The sequence below is a fragment of the Pseudophryne corroboree genome, chromosome 6, assembly GCF_028390025.1.
Source record: "Pseudophryne corroboree isolate aPseCor3 chromosome 6, aPseCor3.hap2, whole genome shotgun sequence".
NCBI classification, from domain to species: Eukaryota; Metazoa; Chordata; class Amphibia; order Anura; family Myobatrachidae; genus Pseudophryne; species Pseudophryne corroboree.
In genome coordinates, this window is record NC_086449.1 from 411,287,119 (window position 1) to 411,301,348 (window position 14,230).

At 39.1% G+C, this 14,230-nt stretch overlaps 1 pseudogene; it reads left to right on the plus strand.

Annotated features, from left to right (window-relative positions):
• Nucleotides 1–8,414: 8,414 nt before the first annotated feature.
• Nucleotides 8,415–8,533, plus strand: LOC134938973 (5S ribosomal RNA; annotated as a pseudogene).
• The last annotated feature ends 5,697 nt before the right edge of the window (nt 8,534–14,230 follow it).

A 14,230-nucleotide genomic window follows, 5' to 3' on the forward strand; every position in this document is an offset into this window, starting at 1 on the left:
TTTTATTTGCGTCATGTGCTGTTTGGGGAGTGTTTTTTGGAAGGGCCATCCTGCGTGACACTGCAGTGCCACTCCTAGATGGGCCCGGTGTTTGTGTCGGCCACTAGGGTCGCTTATCTTACTCACACAGCTACCTCATTGCGCCTCTTTTTTTCTTTGCGTCATGTGCTGTTTGGGGAGTGTTTTTTGGAAGGGCCATCCTGCGTGACACTGCAGTGCCACTCCTAGATGGGCCCGGTGTTTGTGTCGGCCACTAGGGTCGCTTATCTTACTCACACAGCTACCTCATGTCGCCTCTTTTTTTCTTTGCGTCATGTGCTGTTTGGGGAGTGTTTTTTGGAAGGGCCATCCTGCGTGACACTGCAGTGCCACTCCTAGATGGGCCCGGTGTTTGTGTCGGCCACTAGGGTCGCTTATCTTACTCACACAGCTACCTCATTGCGCCTCTTTTTTTCTTTGCGTCATGTGCTGTTTGGGGAGTGTTTTTTGGAAGGGCCATCCTGCGTGACACTGCAGTGCCACTCCTAGATGGGCCCGGTGTTTGTGTCGGCCACTAGGGTCGCTTATCTTGCTCACACAGCTACCTCATTGCGCCTCTTTTTTTCTTTGCGTCATGTGCTGTTTGGGGAGTGTTTTTTGGAAGGGCCATCCTGCGTGACACTGCAGTGCCACTCCTAGATGGGCCCGGTGTTTGTGTCGGCCACTAGGGTCGCTTATCTTACTCACACAGCTACCTCATTGCGCCTCTTTTTTTCTTTGCGTCATGTGCTGTTTGGGGAGTGTTTTTTGGAAGGGCCATCCTGCGTGACACTGCAGTGCCACTCCTAGATGGGCCCGGTGTTTGTGTCGGCCACTAGGGTCGCTTATCTTACTCACACAGCTACCTCATTGCGCCTCTTTTTTTATTTGCGTCATGTGCTGTTTGGGGAGTGTTTTTTGGAAGGGCCATCCTGCGTGACACTGCAGTGCCACTCCTAGATGGGCCAGGTGTTTGTGTCGGCCACTAGGGTCGCTTAGCTTAGTCATCCAGCGACCTCGGTGCAAATTTTAGGACTAAAAATAATATTGTGAGGCGTGAGGTATTCAGAATAGACTGAAAATGAGTGGAAATTATGGTTTTTGAGGTTAATAATACTTTGGGATCAAAATGACCCCCAAATTCTATGATTTAAGCTGTTTTTTAGGTTTTTTGGAAAAAAACACCCGAATCCAAAACACACCCGAATCCGACAAAAAAAATTCGGTGAGGTTTTGCCAAAACGCGGTCGAACCCAAAACACGGCCGCGGAACCGAACCCAAAACCAAAACACAAAACCCGAAAAATTTCTGGCGCTCATCTCTACTGTCAAGTTAGATGGGTTTATCGCGATCACCAGCTGGCCAACTATTTGAGGATTTTACATTCCACAGCAACCTACTCATTCTACTTCCATCCCCATAAAATGCATTCCCACTTAGTCTATCTATTTATGAGTCATAGACATCTCCATATACTCACTGACACTGATCTAGGACCAATTACCTGGTCAGACGATGCCCCAATATCCCTGTATGATGCCAATTGTAAAGCTGAGCTTGGCTCAACGCTTACTGATTACTTCGCCCAGAACAACACTCCAGATGATTCCTCAATTACTATCTGGGAGGTGCATAAGTGCATTCTCCAAGACAAATTGATTCATCTGGGTTCTTACAGTAAAAAAAGAATTTTTTTTTTACATTTTGCAAATTAAAGCACTTTAGACACCACAAAGTTGTCCATGTTCACTGCTATCTAACTTGAACTTCAAAAGCGTGGGCTGTGCTCAATAGGCTCCTTTTTTGCAACATCATATTGTCATTGTGGAAGTGCAAATTCTGGTTTTATCAGTGGAGAAACAAACCAGAGAAACTTTTAACTTGGACCTTAAGAGCTCAGCAGCAATCTGGGTTTATGCACACTATTAAAGACTACTCAGGATCACCACACTCACAGATCTCCAAAATTGCTTCCTAATTTCAAAATTTTACTCTGCTCTTTATAATCTGGCGGGTTCCTCTATGAGTCACTACATATCCCTTCCTCACAGAACGTATTAGAATACCTTTCCTCATTCTCCTTCCCTTCCATCTTCCCTTCAGGAAGGGATGCTTTGTACTTCCTTTTACACTGCAAGAGGTTAAGATGGCCATATCTTCATCTCCCTCAGAAAAAGCCCTGGCACTGATGGCCTAACGATCACTTATTACAAATTCTTTACAGACAGTCTGGCCCCTATGTTGCTCCACACCTTAATGCCATTCTGCAGACTCAAAGATCTCCAACCAATCTTTAGAGACACATATTTCCATCATCCCTAAATCAGATAAAGAACCCTCCCTATTTCTGAGTTACAGACCTAGGTCACTGCTCAATGCTGGTCTTAAGTTATACACCAAAATCATAGCCAATAGGATACACTCCCATTGTTGATGCACCAAGATCAAGTTGGATTTCTTAGAGGCCAAGAAGTTAGTGACAACACCACTAAAGTCCTTAACCTGATCATCTAGCATCAAGGCAAATATACCCACTTTCCTTGTTTCTACTGATGCTTAAAAAGTTTGACAGGTTGTTGGTCTGTGCGCATTCATATAGGATTGGGTCCTCTTATTCTACATAGCATTCTAGCCCTTTATAAATCTTCATTAGTGAGAGTGAATGGCACCCTGTTAGAAGCCTTTTCCATTAGTAATGGTACACAACAGGGCTTCCCACTGTCAGCGTTAATTTTTATACTTTGTATAGAAGCCTTAGTGAGATCCATAAGAGCTAATCCCCATATCTCTGGCACACAAATTTGGAAGTACAGACCACAAACTCACACTATTTGCCGACAATCTTCTAGCTACTATTTCGTACCCAATGATCTCTTTGCTGCATTTAATGTTAGGATTTAAAAAGTTTGGGAAACTGTCCAATTTTAAGATCAACTTTTAGAAATCTAAGGTCCTTAAAATGTATTCCCCAACCTCTACAGTAGCAGGATTGCAGCCTGCCTTCCCATTTTCCTGCCACTCTTCCCTTATTACTTATTTAGGGGTTAAGCTTACACAAAATTAGTCACAACTAATTAATGCCAACATTTTCCCCTTTTTTCTTGTATTCGGTTGGATCATACCTATAGGCACATGAAGCAGCTTTCTTGGTTAGGGAAAATTAACATGGTCAAAATGAATACACTTCCCAAGCTGATTTATGTCATTCAGGCTAGTAAATGAATCTTGGTTTCATTCCCTCAATTTACTGATTCATTAGTTCATTTGGTCCCGGAAAAGACAGAGAATAAGACATGATCTACTATCACACCCAAAGCAGATGGGCAGTCTTCAACTTCCATATATCAAATCATATACTTATCATATACACTTAAACAGAGTGCTCAAATGGACCATAAACAGAGACACTAAGGAATGGGTTGCCCTAGAAGCCTGCATCATGAAACTGCCCCTTGAAATTCACAATGGCTACCTTCTCTCACCAAACTATTCCCTCCTCGCCCAACAATATCTCACACTTTCTCCATTTGGAAGTGTCTCCGACAACTCCCTTCTATTTCTTTAAGCTTTATCTTCAACTTAATCTTAATCTGATGTATCCCTGTTCCTACATGTCTAGCATTTTGTCTACTCAATCACTTTCCTATCCCGGTGGCCAAATATAAGAAATCTCTACTTCACCATCTTAGTAATGCAGCATGTTTTGTCATTCCTGTACCATGTAACTCTTCTAATAAACCTCCCATTAGCAAAGACTGGTTTCATAAGAGTGATTATTTTTGTGTTGATGGTAGACATTCTCAGCTCTTCTGTAGATAAACCCTCTGATTTCACAACTACCTTGTCATCCAGGGTTGGAATATAAATCCACAGATGATTTTAAAAACTGTTGGTGGGATGTAATGCCACCCGAGTCCAGTGGCCATGCAGGATGGTGGCCGAACTCAAACTTTTTTTAAAAGGGCAATCACTTACAAGGCAAAACCATGCTTTGTAAAGTGATTGCCCCTTAAAAAAAACACAATTTGGCAACCATCACACACGGCCGCCGGACTCGGGCGGCAAAACACTGCATATGGTTTCCTTACCTCCTACCATGTAACTCATGATCCTTAGATGTTTGCTCCAAATGGAGCCACGATCATCTTGGCTTCTATGCTGCGTCTAGGCACACCATGGTTTATTAGCATAAGCCTTTCATCTATTGTTCTCAGATGCAATACAGCAGGGGATTAAGGCTGACTGCCCTGGCTCAGTTAATCCTATTAAAGGCCAAAATAAAGATGGCTCTATCTGTATTATCCTCTACTCTTCTGGATAATCCCTCCTCCCTCCTTTTGTTCCTCCACGTATTCTCCACCTTCCTCACCCTCAGCTTTCTCTTTGCCTCCCTTTCCTTCATAATTTTTTATCTTAAACTTTTGTTACTTTTATGTTAGATTGGTCAATTTATATTGCAAATAACTTTAGACTGCTCTTTTAAATGTTATTTGCTATGCTCTGATGTAAGAGTGAAGAGTCTATATTGCTTGTGTTTCTTTTGAAACTCTCAACAAAAACAGAATATATATATAAAAAAAGTATTTGCAAAACAATGTTGTGCTGTGGGATTGTCAAATTAAAAGATGAGGACAGATGCAGAGTTGGGAGGTGGGATGAATTCTAGCCCAGCTCTAATTATCAGTATAAAAATAATAAAAATAAAGTTGCACAGTATTTTTTTTGGTACAAGCAAAAACAGGCAACTTTTCCCTCCATAATGTTTTTTATTTTGCACCATGATTTGTGCAGATCTACATCTAGTCTTCACTTTTAAGCAAGCAATATTTTATGAACAATGATTGCAAACGATTACAATATATTTTCTTTGCTGACACTTTTATACATTATGTTAACAGTTGGAATTTGCTGCAACCTGCACATCAGTAGGGGGCAGTTGTTTTAATTATTCTGAATGCTTTGAAAATAGTTTTTCTCTCAATAGAAACAATAAAAGTGTATAGTGTGAAAGCATTTGCATAGTAACATGCACTCTTATCACAGATGCCCATGTTCTAATTACCTAAATTGATCACACTCCCTCAACTTTACACATGAATATAAACATGACCATATGTGATCCTAGAATACTGTGATAACCTTGGAAGAATTTGTGATAAGAGCAGGTTTCTAAGTTATTTGAAAGACTTTTGTAGGTCAATGTTCATACAATATATATTTATACATTTCTAACGTAAATAATATGAACTCAATTACGGTATAAAATATTTACTGTATATTATCATATATCACTAACATCAGAACATTGCATAATATTAACATTTCATTAATGCAGTAAGCGTAACATAGAAAGTCATGTGAATTTGAGTTAGGGTAAAACTATGTTTTTCTTAAATTAAAATATACACATACATTTATTTTTATTTGATTATGGATTAGAGAATATATTTGGTATTTCTAGGATTTCGGAATTTCTAGGCTTTCTCTTTGCTTTTAGTAGGATTTTGTCTAATTAACAACCTTAAAAGTAGCAGTATTTAGTAAAGTGATCAAACCTGAACAGCGGGCAAAATTCATCGTTGGGACCGGGACACTGCCTCGTTCAGTCTCCAAGACTGATTCCACTCTTCCTACACTGTGGTCTTATCATAGCTTACACAGTGGCTCCATACCCAAGGTACTGTAACACTTGGCTGTTTTTTGAGCTGGACCTTTGTCCCTCTCTCCAGTACAACCATGCATATAATTTTGCTATATTATAACCTTGTTTTAATGGTCTACAATATTGATGCTGTTATTAACCCATTATAATATATTAATTAACTGTTTTGAAATATCCAGATACCAGGGTATGCTCTTATCAACTCATTATATTTTATGATAGTCAATATATATTAGGCACCTATGTATCACTAAGTAGCCTTTACTTGTTTGTTAATTTTTGTACATTTGACATTCTTCCTGACCTAAGAATTAATATTAAATCAAGGCATTTATCTATGTAATTCATTGCAACCTTATACAGTTTTCTTGGACATAAATGGTCAATTCTCCATGTTCCTGTACTCATTAGGAACATCTATCTTTAAGTGGACTCTCATCATTGATTCAGGAGTCCTCACATCTCAAAATATGGGTCTTCTGAGAAATTGCCCATTTCTAACAGTGACAGCAGGTCTGCCCTTACTTCCTTCCATCTAAGAATCAGAATCAGAATCAGCATCAGCTTTATTGGCCAGGTGTACTCACATACACTAGGAATTTTTTGTGGTACAATGCATCGCCAAGCAGCAACATGTAGGGAGGAATACATAGCATAAGAAGGGGGAAAATGTAGCATACATTACACGTATGAGATCATACTGCTCATTGCAACTGTACGATAGACTCGACATATTATACATGTAAAACTAAAAATGAGGGCTGCTTGGCGGAGCAGCACCGAGGCAGCCATTTGCGGCGCCATCTTGAACTCAAACAATGTATATAAACACAAAAATGTAAGCAATACATCAAAAGATAAACCACACAGACATAAAAAAACACATGAGCACACAGAAAGCATAATGGATGATTGGTGTAGGCATTTTGTGGTAATAACTTCCATGGGCTGTGTATTCCAGTCTAACAGGGTACCAGATGCGGCAGCCATCTTCGGCGCACTGCGTAGAATTACCCTGGGTGGAATAGTCCACCCCTAGAAGAAATGACACAAAATGGGGGTGATTGCAGTGTCCTAACATTCAGAGTAGGGTACCAACAAAACTATCAGGTCCATGTATTTTCATCCCATCCACAAGCGCACCAGATGAGGCAGCCATGTTGGGCGCACTACGGAAGTTACACTGGGAGGTAAGCCATACATGGGCCCAATGCATACATGGGAGAACGGGCACTTGTGTAGTCATATGATATAACCAGTATGAGCAATCCACGTGAGGCACAACCTGCCCGAAGAGGAACCATCAGAGTCCCCCATTTGGGATGCACTGTGTTAGGTGCTGCTGGCAGGGTGTGCAATCAGTGGAGGTACACCTCACAGGAATATCACATGGTGGGGTGGAAGTATGCAGTAAAAGTTTTTTTTTTAAAGAAAGCACATGGTGAGATCAACTTTGCAGGTAAACAATGAAAGGAGGGAAATTATCCTGGTCTAATAGGTGCAGTAAAGTGTGGGGGGAGGGGTATGAGAATGTGGGGAGCACATCAAAATCCAATGAGAATGTCGCTGTTGGGCCTGGCCTTGGTGCTCTTTACCCCCCACCAGTGCTCCCAGCTCACCTTGAGGGGTAGACCTGTAAGGCACTACTGATGCTCTATGCCAGATGGTTAGTAGGGCTGGTCCTGGTGATTTCATTGCAGAAGTTTGGTGAGTAAACATAGTGTTCCTGAAATCTTTCTTGATGGTGTTCATTGTTTGTTCAACTGCTTTTTTAACTGTTAATTTTCAAAACGCTTAGAGATAGGAACGCTCTGAGTTTTGAAACGCACAGCTGACACGCACAGCTATGCATGGTTGAAACTAAAGATATTCTATGGTAAATTGACAAAACTACAGCTCAGGCAAATGTCCCACTAATCAAAGGGCTTAATTGCCCAGTGTTTGACTAAGCAAACAACAACCCAGTCTGCCTTGATTAAATATGCAGCATTGACCAAACTTTGAAACACAGGTATTTTAAAATACAAACAAAACCAAAAATCACAAAACTATCTAACAAATGCTTTGAACATACATTTAGAATAGAGATGTTTTGCAGAGGTTCAGATTGCAATAGGCAGATTACAGGGTGAGATTTGAACATACATTTAGAATAGAGATGTTTTGCAGCGGTTCAGATTGCAATAGACAGATTACAGGGTGAGATTTGAACATACATTTAGAATACAGATGTTTTGCAGAGGTTCAGATTGCAATAGGCAGATTACAGGGTGAGATTTGAACATACATTTAGAATAGAGATGTTTTGCAGCGGTTCAGATTGCAATAGACAGATTACAGGGTGAGATTTGAACATACATTTAGAATAGAGATGTTTTGCAGAGGTTCAGATTGCAATAGGCATATTACAGGGTGAGATTTGAACATACCTGAAGATGAGAAGAAAAGGAAGATGGTTAAGTCCAGATCAATGCAGGATAACTGTTTTTTTAACTGTTAATTTTCAAAATGCTTAGAGATAGGAATGCTTTGAGTATTGGAACGCACAGCTGACACGCACAGTTATGCATGGTTGAAACTAAAGATATACTATGGTAAATTGACAAAACTACAGCTGAGGCAAATGTCCCATTTATTTAAGGACACGAGAAAATGTCCCACCAGCTGAGGGGTGTCCGCACCACTTTAGTCTTTAATCTCCTAATTTCTTATCTTTCAACGATTTTTTTATTAATCTACTTTCATACTACACTGATAATGCCCAATACCGTCCGATCTTGGAAGCTAAGCAGTGTTGGGCTTGGTTAGTACCTGGATGGGAGACCTCCTGGGAATACCAAGTGTATTAGTAATTGGGATAACAATCCACTCTGTGACTAACACTGAAAGCAGATTCATAAATTTTGCTTCCTTCTGACTTTAAATCAATGTCATTGAATATTTTTATCTATAGATAGGTACCTCCTGTTTACATACGAGATAAAGAGTGGGGTTAAAAAAAACTGACCCAGTTTGGGTTTCTGTGTGACAGTTTTTAACAATTCAATTATTGTATGTACAGAAGTATATGATGTTACATAGTAAGTGACAATTTGAATTTATAATATAAATCCTTGATACACAATAACTGTTCACATCAATCCCTAACTTTTGTGTTTGTATATATTGTTAAATAAGATATACCTGCATTTGACCTTTAATAAAAGTGAAATTTTAATCCTATTCCTTAAACACTACTATATTCTAAAGAGTGCAACCCCCCCAAAAAAAGAGTCTTCTTTTTTCTTCCTTTTTGTATATCCATTCATATGGGTAAACTTTAGACATTTGTAATCCTAGTCAGCTGCATAGCATCTTCATTTTATGTAGTAAGTAGTTATTGTTACTTTTGTTGGACCACTCAAATACTGTAGTAGACAATTTTTCTTTTTCTGTTCCCAGATATTTAGCAACTACAGTATTATCTGTGGAATGTTCTCTCAATAACAACAGATGTAACTCTTTTTTCTGCATAAAAAAGTTATGAGAGTGGTAAGTTTAAGAGGGTTAACCAAGTAACTGCTTGTATTATAAACTTTTAAATATGATTGGGAGAAAATTAGCAATATATGGGATAAATAAATATTGGGTTCTGAAAGGGAGGTTTGTTCTGAACTGTTTGCCCGTGTGGCGCAATGCAGCCCGTCCACTACAAATGCCAAAGTAAAAATCACCAATTTTACAAGAGCAATATACAATGTGAGATATGGGGTGGTATCTGTCTATGTACAGGGCGCATAAAGAATATTTATAACGTGGAATACATCCCTTTTGTTAATGAGAAGATGGTATATCCTTCGTGTGACAACTTGATGGTTTCTCTGATCTCTTCTTCCTCCTCTCGTAGAGTTATATAGTGATCCCAATGATCATATAAAACAGAAGTAAAAACAAAAATGTGTAGAACAGTTTTTCACCAATTAGTTATTTCCACAAGTTTAGGAAATAAAAGGGCGTACCCCACTCACACAGAGACAAGTGAGTGGAAACCCATAAAGGTATCTTTCAACCAGGCAAAGTTCTTTAGAATGTTTGAAGACTAAATTTCAGGAGCGTACCCAAAACTCACAATAGTGAAATGATGAGAAATCACATAAAGGTATCTTTTAAAATCTTTTGATCTGTCAGATGCGTACCCCAACTTACACAGTTTTCAGTTGGAACATATACATAAAGGTATCTTTTAAGTTTTCCACCACCAAGGAAAATGCGTACCACAACTCACTGGATATGGAGGTATTCAACTCCTATCATGGTATCTTTATCCTCGGTCTCAGGAAATTATATCACACAGGATACACGAAGAAAACAGGGAAGAATTCCTCTTTGTTTAGTTAAAACGGAGGGTTTATTTCCCAAATGCATTAAAAAGTCAAAAACATTTCTTCTTATGAACAGATGTCAAAATACACATGACAAAAATAAAAAAATAAAAATTCAGAAATGAATCCAAATCTGGTCGTTCCAGGCTACTCACAGTACTGTTTGATCAACGCGTTTCGGTCTTTAACAGGACCTTTATCAAGAACTGTCTGTACTGTGGGGAGTCTGGATATTTATACTACAAACATCCAATGTCTTTGAGTCCCAGGCAAGGGAAATGAGTGAGAAATTCACTGCATGTGGATATAATAAGAATAAGGTTGAAAGAGCTTTAATGGAAGCTAAAATCACCGATCGTAGTGATCTGCTAGGCATGGGAAGAAACAAAAAGAGTAAGAGCAATGTATATGAATGGGCTTTTATTACGGAATTTAACCAACAGCATGGGAAATAGAAAATATTCTAAGGAAACACTGGGATCTAGTGAAGAAGGATCCGGTTATTGGACCCTTGGTTCCCTTTAAACCCACCCACATCTACAGAAAAGGGTACGCTCCTGAAATTTAGTCTTCAAACATTCTAAAGAAATTTGCCTGGTTGAAAGATACCTTTATGGGTTTCCACTCACTTGTCTCTGTGTGAGTGGGGTACGCCCTTTTATTTCCTAAACTTGTGGAAATAACTAATTGGTGAAAAACTGTTCTACACATTTTTGTTTTTACTTCTGTTTTATATGATCATTGGGATCACTATATAACTCTACGAGAGGAGGAAGAAGAGATCAGAGAAACCATCAAGTTGTCACACGAAGGATATACCATCTTCTCATTAACAAAAGGGATGTATTCCACGTTATAAATATTCTTTATGCGCCCTGTACATAGACAGATACCACCCCATATCTCACATTAAATATTGGGTTCTGACTTTGCATTTTCTCGTTTCCTTAAATAAATGACTATCGACAAAATTATACAATTTGTAAAATACAGTTTAAATATTTAAATATGTACAGATAGTATATGTTTCTTTTAGATCAATAACATAGTCAGGCATTAAATAAGCAGTTCACCTTTCTCAAGACTACACTTTCATAGAGGAAACATTAAGTCAAGCTGTTATGAGCAGGTTTGGTAATCTATACAGTATATGAGTGTAATCTAGTACAGTATATGCTTTGAGCGCGCCATTTGACTAAACAAATCACCCAAGTGTCCACACCAATAATAAATGTTCACTGTACATATTTGTAGCCAATGTATATGATTATTGCCATTTTGAAGATTGAACGAAAAAATGCATCACTTACATTTTTGCGAAATTGTGAGCTTTAATTTATGTTTACAAATTGTTCTCCTGATATTGTCAAAGTCAAAAATATTACATAGAGAGAACATACAAACTACACACATTTAAGTCGCTATACTTGCAAATATGCGCAGCGAGCACAGCAATATATGGTAACACACGCATTTGCTCGGACATGGCACGTAGATGGATTCGGCACTTGTTTCATACAGTACATGGTTATAATAATGTCGGGCACCAGACATCATGGAGATTTAGAATTGGCTGATGAATTGATGTCATGAATGTGTATTATTTGAACAGAACCAGATGCATGTTTGGTATTGAAGCAAACAGATTGATGTGTGGGTTAGTTTGAGGCTTGTTGTGAAGTTGTGGGACATTGCAGCGGATAGATATGATTATATGTATAAAAGCTAAGATCATTTTGTTAGAACAATGAATGATCAAGCCAACCCTTTACTAAGATTTCAGGGCTGAACCTGATTAGCATATACAAAGCAAGAGCGACCCCTCCCCCAGGAACTAGGAAAACAGGCATGGCTAGAAAAGAAGTCAGTTTCAGTTTGCTTGGGGCCTCTGAGGACAGATATACTGTAGCTACTCACACAGCTACCTGGCACCCAGCAGCATGGCGGCTACATCCCCAGGACTGACCTCCAAACTAAAGGCTAAGTATTGAATTCACATGGCTAGATAAGGAAATGTTACAGATTGCTTTAAGGTCAATGGTGCTGGTTTAAATAGGATATTGTAACTTGTTTGTGTGATAGATCTGGGAATATGTGCTGGTAGCAATGGCAGGCTGATATGTGTGGTTACATTGTGATCTGGTCTTGTGATGAATATGCTCTGGTTATTGAGATACTGAAGTTGTTTGGAATGTGAAATTGAATAAGATGGTTCTAGGAAGTTGGATTGAAATTGTGAAAGGTGATTTAGATGGTTTGGAATTGTAAAATCAGAACATATGCATTGTTTTGAGGCTTGGACATTTTGGAATAAAATGGAGTCTTGTGTCTTCTGCTATGTGATTGTGGTGTAGCAGAGAGTGCCATGTGTTTGGACCTGCAAATCTAAAATGGCTGCTGCCGGGTATTTTCCCCTCCCCCTTTCAACCATGTGGTGCAGTCTTTGGAATCATGGGAGTTTTCCCAAAATGGAGTCTAGCTTCTGTCCCATGCGGTATTGTAGGGTTGTGTATATAGGGACAGCCAGTATGGGTAAGGTCAAGTATTTTCTCCACAAAGATTCTCAGCATTGACTAACTGCGCAGCGATTGTTCCTCACATGTGTAGTTTTATCTGCAACCATATTGTCTCTTATTTAATGTTATAAGCCATTCTCTCTCTCCTTCCCCTTTTAAAAGTAATTGTGTCTTTATTGTATTTTATGTGTAGTAACTTGGTTAGATATTCTATGTTATTTTGGTAGTGCATAGCTTGTATTGTATTATTCTTTTTGAACGTTCATTCTCTCACTAAAGGCGTTAGAACCTTAGACCGGTATTTGATTGGTTATTATAAATGCATAAAGGTTTCTCAGAGCGACATAGTCGCACATACAGCTTTTAAGCTAACAAGGTTACACTGCATTACATCTACACATTGTCACTGCACAAATGTTTACAGTATAAGTACATTCCTTAAGGTATAGTTAAGGGAGTACCCTTGCGGTACTTTTTGCGCCAATGGCGTACTGTGTTCTTTAACCTTTAACGTGTTTTTAATAGGACAAATATTATAGACATTGTCAATATATAACTAGTTTACCTCTCATTTTAATTTTAACGTATAAAAGTAAGGGTCTTTATTTAAAATGAAAATCCAGAGAGTTCATACAGCATTCAGTTTTCAGAATCTATGAAAGCTATAGATTGAACTTTCCTCAAACAGATTGGATGTTATAATCATCATCATCATCATCATCATCATCATTGTCATCGTCATCATCATTTATTTGTAAGGCACCACTACTGTACATAGAGTTCAACAGTCACTTTTAAAAATCATACAAAATACAGTTGCAGAAACAAAAGTACATAAGGAACCATGGGGCAGATGTATTAACCTGGAGAAGGCATAAGGAAGTGATAAACCAGTGATAAAGAGTGTTATGTGCAAGGTGATAATGCACCAGCCAATCAGCTCCTAACTGTTAATTTACATATGGGAGCTGATTGGCTGGTGTGTTTATCACCTTGCACATATCACTGGTTTATCACTTCCTTATGCCTTCTCCATGTTAATACATCTGCCCCCATGAGTGATAATGGATAGATAAAGCACATAATGGGACTGATGCAGAGTTGGCCACAAACTGGGTATAACTTACTAAGAAAAAAACTGCATATGTGTATTTCTATCCATATACAGTGCATCTGGAATGTATTCACAGTGCTTAATTTTTTCCACATTTTGTTATGTTACAGCCTTATTCCAAACTGGAATAAATTATTTTTTTTCCTCAAAATTCTACACACAATAGGGGTCATTCAGACCAGATCGCATGCTAGCTTTTTTGCAGCGGTGTGATCGGTTCTGGACCGCAAATGCATATGCACCGCAATGCGCAGGCGCATCAAATGCTGGCGACGGGCATCACTGGACAGCGACGGACTGTACGGCAATCGCAAGAAGATTGACAGGAAGAGGCAATTTTTGGGTGGCAACTGACCATTTTTAAGGGGTTTCCGGGAGAACGCAGGCATGCCCAGCCATTCGGAAGGAGGGTCTCTGACATCTGCATCGGTCCGGATCGTCGCAGCAGCTGAGTAAGTCCTGGGCTGTGCAGAGACTACACACATCTGCTCTTACCCCTGCACAGCATTTACCCCCTCCCCCTGTAGGTGGAGATTACCTGGTCGCAGCAATGTAAAA